At 42.8% G+C, this 13,098-nt stretch overlaps 1 pseudogene; it reads right to left on the reverse strand.

Moving 5' to 3' along the window:
* Positions 1–910: 910 nt before the first annotated feature.
* On the reverse strand, positions 911–1,059 carry LOC116594554 (annotated as a pseudogene).
* Between the last annotated feature and the right edge of the window lie 12,039 nt (positions 1,060–13,098).

Consider the following 13,098-nt stretch of genomic DNA (forward strand, 5'->3'; position numbering starts at 1 on the left):
CCTTTTTATTCTCTGTACCTGTAATCCACCATTGGGCGAGTCACATGTCTTTTACTAACCTTCTGGTCAGCTGTACTGTTTGTAACTCTGATGCAGAGACACGATGGGTTAAGTTTGGGATGTGCTTCTGTCCCTGCCCCTCCAAGGAACCCCAGCTCTGGGGATTTTGACATCCCCCTTTACTGCCTCCTCATGACCACGGGAATGGAAATTTAACCATCACAACTTGGGTGCAAGGATGCCAGAGAAAAATTCAACTTCCTCTCATTCCTTATTCCTTTCATGAGCTTTTACTGCTTCTGCCTTCCAGCAATGATGAACCTGGCTCAGTCTTGTTGTTATGGTGGGTCTCAACATCAGGGATGCCCTTTGCAACACGGGATAATATCGCCTCTTATCTCATAGTTGGGATTGTCAGGGAATGCTTAAAGAGGTGTCATATACCGGGGCTTGTAAAGGCTCTGTCCCGTGCGACGTATAGAGTTAGTGGTGACTCCTTCCTCTTCCTGAACTTCCTCCTGGCTTTCCGAAGACCTTCAGAGTTAAACCAAAGACAGTTTTGTTGCATGGCTGTTTTGTACAAAGCATTTTCTTGCTGTGGGGTGTTCCATAGCAGTAGTGGCAAGCAGGCATTACTCATTACTCCCCCAGTGTTGCAGATGAAGAAGCTGAGGGTCAATTGTGCCACTTGCTTCAAGTCACCCTGTTACTAAGTTGCAGAGCTGATATGTTCATTAGGTACCCTGAGTGCAAGGTCTGGTGTATCCAAGCTTTTAAAGAGCCTTGAAAAACTTTTGAGACCAGGGAAATGATTGGCTCAAATATAGTAAAAGAACACTATACCATCAAAATGAATATGCATTTAGTTGAGTATGTGCAGAATATTACAGTATGTCAGCTTGCCTCTTGCAACTTTCCTCTTACATAGTTATACGTAAATTACATTAATGTAGAATATGGGCACATTTCACTGGATGGTAAACTGTGAGGTCTTTCAATTAGCAATAATCGCGCTTCGGATAAACCTCATTGGCTATGGTACTGCCACTGTGCAAAGCTAAAACTGTGAGCTCTTTAAGTAGGGCCTTCAAAAGCAAAGGAACTGAAATCCTGAGAAGAGGTTGAAGCAGCTGGATATGGAGCTCAGTCACAGAGTCTGGTGCTTCCAAGTGGTTCCAGCATCTTCTGGAGTTTAGCTAGGTCACTACTCTGGGCTTCCTGTGGTCTGTGGGAAGGGCGTAGATGCTCCAGAGCTAACAGGTGAATCAGCAAGTTTAGAGACTCTCACCCTTCCATAAAGCTCTCTGTGACCCTTTTCCACCATTCATTTGTGTCACATGCTTGGATATCAGGACATACACAATTTTAACTAAATCCCCTTAGATGCTTCTGCTGTGCAAGACTGCTTGTCAGTGGACTTAATGGATTTCTGCCTCACACTCGCCACAGTTTGGGGTCTTCCCCATTCCCACTGTGGGGAAATAAGGCTGATGCCTTCATTGAAACCATCCCAAGGAAACCAGCCTAATTTGACCACCAGTGAGGACCTCCCTGCTTTCGGCTAGTTTTATTGGCAGGAATATGCAACTTTTTCCCAGCCTAGGCACTGCCATCTGTCATGGTGTCTTGTACCACAGCAGAGGACTGAATAGCTTGCTGACTCACAACAAAAATTAGGTACATAGAGAGCCCTGAATGGATGAGGTGGAATGTTTCTACACATGCAGAGTGGCACTACTCACAGGAGCTTTTAAAGCCCACAGACACACCATGGCCGCACTGCCTGCCTTTCCTCACAGATTGTGTTCTTCCCCTGGATTGTTCTAACTGTGTGTCTGGGTCCCTTTTCAGAACCTTCCATGTCACTATATTAAGACACCACAGCATTCTCACAACAGAACTTATGAGATTCCTGGTGTGACATTCAGAGTCTGCATTAATGTTCAAATTTCTTGTAATGGTTAATTTTATGTCAACTTGAACTGATCATGGGGTGCCCAGAATGTGCCCGAACATCACCCTTGGTGTGTCTGTGGGGGTGTTTCTGCATGAGAGTAGCATCTAAATAGGTTGACCAAGTAGAGCAGATTGCTCTCCCAAAGGTGGGTGGGCCTCATCTAATCAGTTGAAGGCATGAATAGAGCAAAAAGGGCTACAAGTCAGAGGGAACTCTGCCTTCCTGTCTGCTTCAGCTGGGACATTGATCTTTTCTCACCTTTGGACTCAGACTGAGACACTGACCTTTCTCAAGTCTTGGGCCTATTGATTTTCAGATTGGAACATATACCATCAGATCTCGTGTTCTCAGGTCTTTAGACTCTGACTAGAACTACTCATTGACTCTGCTGGGTCTCCAGATTGTTGATTGCAGATCTTGGAACTTCTCAGCACTCATAATCGTGAGAGCCAAATCCTTATGATAAACTTTTCTATAGAGATGACAAGATTTATTACATGTTATATTATTTATTACATATGCATATATATAAAGAAATTTATTTTACACACACACACACACACACACACCCTGTTGGTTCTGTTTCTCTGGAAAATCCTGACTAATACAGATTTAATATTATGGACAAAGGTATGCTCCCCATATTCATATGTTGAACCCTAGTCCCAAAGTGATGGTATTTAGAGATGGGGCCTTTGGAGGAATTAGAGGTAGATGAGGTCATAAGGGCAGGGCTCTGGTCTAATGATATTAGTGCCCTCATAAGAATGGAAGTGTGAATGGCACTCCTCCCCTGAGTATGCTGGAAGAAGAGGTCGTGTGAGCACACAGTGAGATGCCAGTCACGTACAAGCTAAAAGGAGTCCTCAGGATGAAACTTACCTTTCTGGCGCTTTAATCTTGGGCATCCAGAACTGTGAGAAATATTTCTGCTGTTTAACCACACCCTTCTCCCCAAGTCTGTGCTATTTTGTTCTGGCAGCCCAAGCAGATGGATACACTTTTAGGTTTTCCTGGGGAAAGAGGCCACCTGGAATCACCCAGGAGCTTCTCCTTGAACTTGTTATAGGAAGCTCACATATCTGCGCAGAACAGGGATGGAGTATAATGCATGCTGTGGTGTGCTGCCCAGATTCTCCCTCAGGACCCAGGTGTTCAATCTTTTAGCTACTGGGAATTTTGAGAACTCACAGCTGAGTGTCTCTCCAAGTGCTGACCTCAGCAGAAGCTCATGTCCTCACCTAGGCTTATGCCTGCATCCAGTGATGGGTACATATATTGAGTACAAAAGCCCAGTCTCCTTGCCTCAAAGCGGAGCAACTCTCAAGGGCTATCGCAGCCCCAGAGCTCCCTGTGGGATGGCATGAGACCTCTGTTGCAACTATATCAGTGTCTCCCACATTTGATCCCAGCGACACCTTCTAATATGCTTCCTGTATGCATATTTTCACCACAGAGTCTGTTTCCCAGAAACCTGGCTGAAGACCCTTTTATATTACAAATATTTTATTAAGCCTTCTTTATATGAAATTTGTAGCTGCTATACCTACCTCGATATGAAATTAAAAAATATATTTTCTAAACACAGAAAGCAACACATTGTTTAATTAAATAATAATGCATTAATTTAATATTTAATAAAGTTATACTGTATCAGGTGAGACTATATCAGAAGATAAGAAGCAGTCAGGAGTTTGTGCTATAAAATCACCATAAGTGTGAGGGACACGTGATCCAGGGGTGTTGTTTTAGAACTTCAATGCTGCCAGCCACCCTGCTATTGGGAATATTTTGTGAATTGGTTATCAGCTCTTGGGAAAATTCTGAACAAAACTGATACAAGATTCTCTTGATGTACATGGTAGTTGTACTCCTGGATAATTCAGTATAAAAATAGTATAAAAGTAGGGAAAATTATTTTCTGTTTTTATGTGAAACAGAGAAAAAAGTTTCCCAGCTCAGAGAAAGTTTTTGTTTTTGTTTTTGTTTTCTTTTCCAGGATGTTTGGAGGTTGCGGGGGTCATGGGCTAATTTTTATTGTGTGGCACTAACATGACCACTGCAGGACATAAGCATGGTAGGGGTCCCCACCTGGTGTCCCCATCATGAGACAATCAGAATCACTGCCATATGCCTCTGGAGCTAAGCACTGGTTCTGCTGAAAAAGGTCAGCACGGAAGAGGAAAGGAAGCGAATTCTGAGCAGCAGCCCCCAGACAGTACACCTTTGCTGCACCTTCAGACTGGTCCACCACAGACCCCCAGTCTGGATCCAAGCCTGTGTGATCCTGTGTCAGGGCATCTCCTACCAGCCCATGCTCTTATTCCAACTTTATCAGGCAAGATTCACGTCAAGGAACGACTTGCTTCACTTCTGGGACCCCCACTCCCAGCTTCTCTTTTCACCCTCACTGATGTGTGGAGTGTGACGTATAGAGCCTTCGTAAGGAGCCTTTCCCGGTCAGCCTGAGGGGTCATACCTGTGGCCTTTGAGAAGCTGCCATGTGGTCTCTGCTAAATTAATAGGTTCTATTTTGAGCACCATGATTGAGGGGTGGTGGCACCAGCCTTTTATAACCTCTTTTTTTTTTTTTTTAGATAGACAGCCGTAGTGGGCAAGTTTAGCTTTTATGGTTTGACAGCCTGATAATTGGTAATTAGCTGGTGCACATGCATGCTAACAGTTGCGAGGTCATTGTGGGGGTGGTTACTCAACAAGGCACACACCTCCTCCCTCTGTTTTCTTCTTCCTGTGTCTTCTTCTGAACCCTCTCCTTTCCTCCTGCACCTTTCTTAATTAGACTGCTCTGATTCTCATCTGAAGATGTAGATCATAAGGAGACAGAGAGAAAGAGAGAGGGAGAGGGAGATTAAGGGACAATATGCTTACTCGAAAGAGATGTAATTTCAATGTGTGCCTCCTTTCCAGGTTCCTCCTCCTGACCACATTGCCTTAGCTCTGTCCAGGCTGCTATAACCAGATATCATAGACTTACAAACAACAGATGTTTATTTCTCACAAGAGTGGAGGCTGGAAACCCAAGATTAAGGTGCTGGCGGATTTGGAGTCTGGTGAGGAGGGCTGGATTCCTGGTTATATGGTGGAAGAGGTGAAGGAACTCTCCGGGATCTCTCTTATAAGGACACCAAGCTCAGTCGTGAAGACTCTGCCCTCATGAACTAGTCACCTCCCAAAGGCCCCACTGCCTAACACCATCACATGGGAGATTAAGTTTTGACACATGTATTTTTTCAACATTCAGCCTAGAGCACACATTGCCACTATACCACATGGCTGGGGGAGACTGAGGATCCCTTTTTCCCCATGGTATCCCTGCGGTAGAGCATCAGGGAGGCATATTAACTTATGGGTTGCACAATTTGGTCATAGAACTAATGAAACTAATCCTCTCTGCAAGGATTCTTTCTTTGCAAGCAGCAGGGACTGACCCATTAGCTGACATAATGAAGGGTGCTTATTTGAAGGCTATCTCCTAGAATTAAAGGATTTGCTGAACACCCAGCTGGCAGAAAGACCAGGAACCAGAGCACACCAGGACCTCTCGGCTTTCAAAAGAGGAGAACTGGTTTTCATGGGTTTCTGCTTTCAGATGACCAATGCCAAGCACATTCTGGCTTTCTGCACCTTTGCTTAAGATTCAAAGTCCTCAGAAATAGATGCTGATTATCTTAGCTTAGGTCAAACCCCAGTCCTCCAGGGGTGGGCATAGGGGAGTGGAACCCTGAAATTTGCAATCTCACCAGAGCCTCATGGAGGAAGGAAGGGGAGTTCCTCTAAGGGAGGAATGCTGCCTGACTAAATTCCAAAATATCCGCCAGAGAAAACTAGAACTGAAATTTATCTTGTCTACTTGTCCATTGGATACTTGGGAGCCCACCATATGATACATAGTACAGACTAGAACATGCCAGTGATAGACAACTCAATAATATTGAGGCCACCCTCAAATGGAGATTTAGGAGAATCTACCCCAAAACAGACTGAAATCTAACTTCATGCGCCTACTCCTATAGCCCTTAGTGCATTCTTCTGGAGCCCCTCAGATCAAGTCAACTCTGTCATTCAAGAGATGAGAGGTTAAATATGTGAAGATGAAAATCGCATCTTTGTGGGGCATTTCTTATCTGGACTTGAACATTCTTGGTTACTTCAACCATTCTTCAACCTCTTAGTGCTTTCTGGCAATTGGGCAAGTGCATTCATTTCCAGAATTACATTTCTCTGTACAGTTGCTTAAGGCAGATTCCAAGTTACAGATCATACATTCATTCAAGAAACACTTATGGAGCACCTGTTTAAGGTCAGGTACGGTACTGGATGCAGGGGATAGACCTCCCCACACCCCACTGTCTGAACAAGTTCTAGGATGACAGACTTCCCCCTCTCATGCTCCTTTCCTTCTGTTGGACAGACTGAGTAGTGAAAAATGAAAGTATTAATAGAATTGTTAATTTTATCTCCACCTTTCCCTCTCCCCAACCCTAGAACACACAGAGTTAAGTTTCCTGACATTTCAAAAAAAAAAAAAGATGAAATTCTGTCTTTACCAAATAAAATATATAATTCACATTTGTTGAGTGCTGCCATATGGCAGATGTGAAATTAGAGAATTTCTTGCATTTTATTATTTATCAGCAACCTTTTGAGAGTAGCTATGCTGGCCCACTTTTTACAGGTGAGGTGACTGGGGGTGCTCCAAGGCTAAGCCAACGGGCCAATAACAAGCTGGTATAGGAGTGGAATGATGTCTTTATAATTTTGCAAAAAAGGAAAAAATAATCCTTTGATTTGTGCTGCTAGAATCCCATCATAGATGACAAGCCCATGAGTCTCTGGAAGGAAGACATGGTGGTTTTTGCTTCTCTGAACTCCTGGTAGCTGGCACATACTTAGGGCTCCGCACATGCTGTGTGATTGGACCGTTGTCAGGTTCTTGGGGTGGGAACAGACATTTGAGGACATGGAGTCTATCCCTTCCCTTATTTGAATTTCAAAGGGATGACCTCACTACACCTGTTCAGAAATATTTGTAGCTCTCTCCACAGGTGAGGTACCCTCATGCCTTTGTTGTTCCTTCTTGCATAAGCTGTTCCTTCTCCTGGAGGGCCGATTGCTGGCTCCTATTTCCTTTTTACCCATTCATCTCTCAAGCTTCACATCTGAAGTCTTCCCCGATCCTCTGATTTGGGGTTCCTCCACTCTTGTTTCCAAAGTCTTTGCACAGATTGCCGAAGTGCCAGTTGCCTTGCTATGTTGAATGGTCAGTGGGCTTGACTCTCTAGGAGTGTTTTGAGGGTAGGAGCTGTGTTTCTTCTCCTTTGTATATTCAACATCCAGCATAATGAGTGTTACATGGCGGATGGTCAGTGAATATTTGTGGAGTGAATGAATGAATAAATAAAGGATAGATCTTGGAATTGCCACAATACCCAAGAACAATAATGTCATGACCACAAACTTCACTGAAGTCTGTGGTGTCAAAAATAATAATCAATAAAGTGAAAAGCTTAGTATTTTATTTAGATATCAGGAAAACCATCAGAAATCACTTTATTAAATGATTCTGTGCAGCCAGAATAGGGACCAGGAAAATCATCACTCTCCACCAGAAGGAGATCAGTGAGCTTTTTATAGCTCGGAAGACAATGCTCCTATAGAAAGAAGCGTAGTCAGTACTGCCGATAAGATTTATGAATATGCACACATTTTCACACTGCCATTGTTTTTTGACTTAAGTAGTTACCTAAAAATGTTTCAGAAACTTGAAGCTAACTAAACAAAGAGGTCCTAATGTGATTCTTTTTTAGAGAAAAACAAGGTCCGGGCCAAAAGAACTTTTTGTTTGTGTGGTAGTTATTGCTTTCCTCCTCCGTGTCAAGAAGTTTAGGGAGGGGGCGCCTAGGTTGCTCAGTCATTATGCACCTGCCTTTGGCTCAGGTCATGATCCCAGGGTTCTGGGATCGAGCCCCACATCAGGCTCCCTGCTCAGTGGGAAGCCTGCTTCTCCCTCTTTCACTCTCCCTGCTTGTGTTCCCTCTCTCACTGTCAAATAAATAAATAAAATCCTAAAAAAAAAGAACTTTAGGGAGTTAGAAAGAATAGCACAAAGTAGAAAGAAGATCTGATTTGAGACTTGTTATTCTTAGCAAAACAATTCTAGATAGCAAAGCATTTTACTGCTTAAAGCCAGCTCATTTCTTAAAGGAGAAGCTCACATTATTTTATTTTATACTTTTTCCCAGAAAGATGATCTTGTATTGTGTTGTTATTCTTAATAATATGTGGAGTTTTGCAAAGGAAACTCCAAATACATATATCCGATTTTCTAGAAGTCTTAGTCCTTCACATAATAAAGTCTATTCACAGAACATCAGAATTGGAATGGGGTGAAAGCGATCTTAACTCAGTAAAGGATCTGTGTAATAAAGCTATCACTTATTGGGTCCTACTGCATGCTGGGTGTTTGGCAGACATCCACTTGATTTAAATCTCACAGGTCAGCCCCTAGGGTATTGTCATCTTCCAGCATTGTTTCTGCCTGGTAGAAGGCAAACCCTGGTCTCTCAGAACTATTCATCTCATGACAGTCAAGAAGGAACTTTTTGAAATGGGGGTTTGAAATATAGAGAGCAATCGGGTGGTTCCTACCTAGAGGTAGGTGGGGTATAGGGGAAGTAGGTGATAGAGATTAAAGAGTATATTTACCATGATGAAAAAAAAATGAATAAATAAAATAAAATGAATGACAGTTTAAAAATTTAAAAAAAGTAAATATATGCAAACAATGAATCATGGAACATTACATCAAAAACTAATGATGTACTATATGGTGACTAACATAATTTTTAAAAAAATAAAGATACTAGATATGATCAAGGGAAAAACTCCAGTTGTGGCTCTCTGTCTCCCACAGTGAGAATAGCTGGCTCTCTCAGCTCAAACATTCTGTAGGACCCATTTCCTGGGTTCTGTCACCTTTCTGGTCTCACCCTGTCTTCCCACTCACTCCTCTTCTCCAGTCTTTCTGGCCTCCTTGCTGTTCCTCTGACTTACCCTTTCCTGTTACCATCTCAGAGTCTTTGCCCTTGGTCTTCCCTCTGCCTGGAATCCTTCCCCACCCCCATACATCCTCACAGTTTGCACTCACTCCTTCAAGTCTGTGTCAAATGTCACTATCTTAATGAGATCTTCCTTGACCGCCATATTGAAAACTGGACCACTCCAGTGCATAACCTCTATTCCTTCTCTTTTCTGTTTCTTCTCAGTACTCAAAGCCTTCTAACATACTAAATAGAAGATACTATATAGATTACTTATATATGTTGTTTGTGGTCATCCCACCACCTCCCGCTCTGCACCTGCACCACCTCCTCAACATACCAGTAGAAGGTAAGTTTCCATGAGGGCAGGCTTATTTGTGTGTCTTTTTTACCTTGACAGTTGCCCAGCCCATGCTAAGTGCTAAATAAATATGTGTGGAACGAGTCTAGGAAACCAGCTTAGAGTGGTTGAATAACTTGGTTGGAGTCAAAAACCATTACAAAAGTTGCGAATGTTCTAACCCAGGTTTGTCTCAACCGGAACCAATGCTCTGCCCACTCTGCAACGCTGGGTCTGTATCTTTGTGGGCAAAAAGAAAGAAGGATTGAAGGATTGTACCTACTTGAATTGCAGGAAACTCTTGTGAGGCTGGTGGTGTCTTTTCATCAGACTGGGCATGAAAACGTATTGGTGAAGCCAGACCTGAGTCTGGGTCCCAGCATTCCACTTTCTGGCTGTGTGACCACAACCAAGTTACCTGACTTCTCTGAGACTCAGTTTTGTTTTTTACACAATGAAGATGAGGACAGTCATCAGGAGGTTGTCATCAGAATGAAGGTATGGAGTGCTGGTAAAAGTCAAGGCAAGTGTCCCATAGATAAAGGTCATTTTATTGTTAAATGGTAAGTTATTAGGGCTTGCATGCTTTCAGGTTTTCTACCTCCTTCTTGGTGCTGAAATGAATCTTAACTTAGCCCTATTCAGTCTCTTCTGCACCCCATCTCACCCAATGGAAGAAACATCCACTGCATGTATTTGCTATGATCCTTGCATGGGGTTCAAGGCACCCAAGCAAGTGTTACTTGAAATGATCTTTAACTGTTTGAACTCTGCTCTTTGGCTACTGCTCTGCTCCAAAGGCTAAGGGTTGCAGGTCTTAGCTGTTTGAGAGGTGCACTAATATTATTGAATTTGTGACACCCTCTCCTACAACAGAGCCTGGTCTCATTTATCCCTAACACGTCCCTGATTCTCTATCCAGATTGTGTTAGGTTTCACATTCCACAACTACTGTAAATAATTTACCACATCCTCTCACAGCTAGCTCACCATCTATTACAGTGAATTATTTACAGAGGAAATTCTGACTTGAGAAACTAAGATAATGGCACAAGTTATTTATGCAAAAGGAACACAAGCTTTCTCAGACTTCACTCCTGCCTTCTGACATCCTTTATTGTGATTCTTAGTAATTGCCTGGCACTTTGAAAACATTAACCAAGTTGATGTTTACAGCCAATCCCCCATTAAAAATGGGAGAAGTTTCTGTTCCTATTGAACTGATGGATAAAGGGACTAGCTCAGAGACAGAGTCTTGGGAGGATGCCCTTTCAAAACCTGTGGCTAGAGAAAACCCTGGAGGATGAGTCCCATTTCCCCTATAGCCTATTTAGGGTATACTGTAATTGAGCTTTCTATGTCAACCTGGTTGTCATTCGGGGCACCAGAAAGGATATCAAAGAATTTTCTACTCGGCATATATATGTGCATGGGTGACTGCTTACAATAACAAGATGAGTTTATTCCTTCAATCAGTAGTTCTCTACCCCCTTTACAGTATAAGAATCCATGTTGTCCCGAACATTTCTGCATGCATGCATGTGTGCATGCACACACCCACACACACACACGCGCGTGCGCACACACACACACACACACACACACAGGTGAGGAGTTACATAAGGAGCATAAAATGACTTCTGTCATGGAATGTCCATAAGCATTGTTCTCTACGCTGCATCTTCAAACCCATTCTGTTGCCTCGATTCGAAAAGTGGGAATTAATCTCACCATTTCTCTCCACTTCGACTCCCGAAGAGATGAGAAATAGATGTCAGACAAATGAAGAGCAAAATACCACTTATATTGTGGATCATGGTAAATTGGAGAGTGTGTCTTGGATCTGCAGGGACAATCAGGCATCCTAGTTTTTACTTCTGAATTAAGACCTTAAGAGGATGCACCCAAGGGGAAGCTGGGGTCTTTGAAGCTGTCCCTCTTATCCAGAATAGCCACATTAAATCTATTGAGGCTGAAGAGTGAGGCCAGAGGAGGATGAATCTTGAGACCTGCCACCAGAATGCATGCTTGGACCCTGACCCTAATGAGTTTGTCCCACGGCGGCAGCAGCAGACTACAAAGTGTCCCAGTTTTTAGGCAGGTTGGTTGGAAAGGGTAGCCCAGATGGGGCCTATCTACATGTACTATTTCCGTTTTCCAATATCGCCTGTCAGACAAGTCATCACTACATCCAGAAAGGAGAGGTGGAAGAGTTCCTCACATGCTTTTTCATTAATGAGCACACGTTTCCCTGTGGAAGCACAAGTGTTGGAGAGAAGAGTGACCCCTAATGTCTCTCTTATAGAGTCTGACCCTAGACTGCAATCCTCAGACCCAGTGTATTGGTCAAGTCTCTCATGGTCACAATTGATTGAAACACCAATTCAAGCTTTCATAAACAAAGGGACTCGAGTTGTTCATCAAACTACAAAATCCGGGGTTACCACTCACGTTGCACATGGCCTGTCAGGAGCTCAAAGAACGTCATCAGGACCCTGTATCTTTCCAAAGTCTCAGCTTTGTTTCCAGAGTCTCAAATCTCTGTTTTGACACTAGTCTCAGGCAAGAGGTCAACTTCTTGGTAACAGGAGGGTTGACTGCCAGCTTATATTCTCTCAGTGATACTAGTGGAGTGGTAGAGAATATTTTTTCCCTAGTATTCGAACAAACGTACTGGAGAGGAATGTCATGGCCCTGGCTGGGTCACAGGTCCATTCCTGAATCAATCACAGTGGCCCTGGAGATGGGACACTTTGGTTGGGCGGGAATCATAGGCTTTTCCCCTATGGGAACAAGGATGTAGGGAAAAGTTTAATCCAAACTACGCAGACTAAAATTGGGTGGAGAAAGAATTTCCCAAGAAGGGGAATTGCGATCTTTTGTCTTTTTACTGATCTCTTCAGATTTTTAAAATATAGACTTTTAACTTTAGTATAGTTTTGATTTAAAGAAAAATTGTGAAGACAGTACATTGAGTTCTCATATACCCCACACATTATACCCCATATAATGTTGCTCTATTATTAACATCTTCTATTACTGTGATGCACTTGTCATAATTAATAGACCAATGTTGATACATGATTATTTACTGAAGTCTATGTTTTAATTCAGATTTCCTTAGTGTCTAGCTAATGTCCCTTTTCCGTTCCAGGATCCAATTTAGGATATCATATGACATGGAGGAACTATGTCTCCCTGAATTCTTCTTGGCTGTTACAGTTTATCAAAATTTTACCTATTTTTGATGAAGTTGACAGTTTGGAGGAGTACTGGTCAGGTATTTTATAGAATATCCCTCAGTTGGGATTTCTCTGGTATTTTTCTCATAATTAGATTGTGGTTAGGGTTTTTTTGGTTGGGGGGGGGGCGATGACCGTACACGTAAAGTACCATTTTACCTCTTTCATAACATATTAAGAGTACATTCTCTCAACGTGATTTGTGACCTAGCTGAGGCTGGCTTTGTCAGGTTTTCCAGCTGTAAAGATATTCATTTTCCTTTTCTTCCACACAGGATTCTTTGGCAAAAAGACACGAGACACGGGGTGCCTGGAGGCCTCAGTCAGTGAAGCATCTGCCGTCAGCTTAGGTCATGATCCCAGGATCCTGAGATTGAGCTGTGCAAGAGCTCAGAAGGAGAACCTTCTCCCTCCCCCTCTGTGATCTCTCTCACTTTCACTGTCTCGCAAATAAAAAAAAAACAAAATAAAATCTGAAAAAAAAAAGTAGACACAGTT

Source organism: Mustela erminea, chromosome 6, assembly GCF_009829155.1.
Source record: "Mustela erminea isolate mMusErm1 chromosome 6, mMusErm1.Pri, whole genome shotgun sequence".
Classification (NCBI taxonomy): domain Eukaryota; kingdom Metazoa; phylum Chordata; class Mammalia; order Carnivora; family Mustelidae; genus Mustela; species Mustela erminea.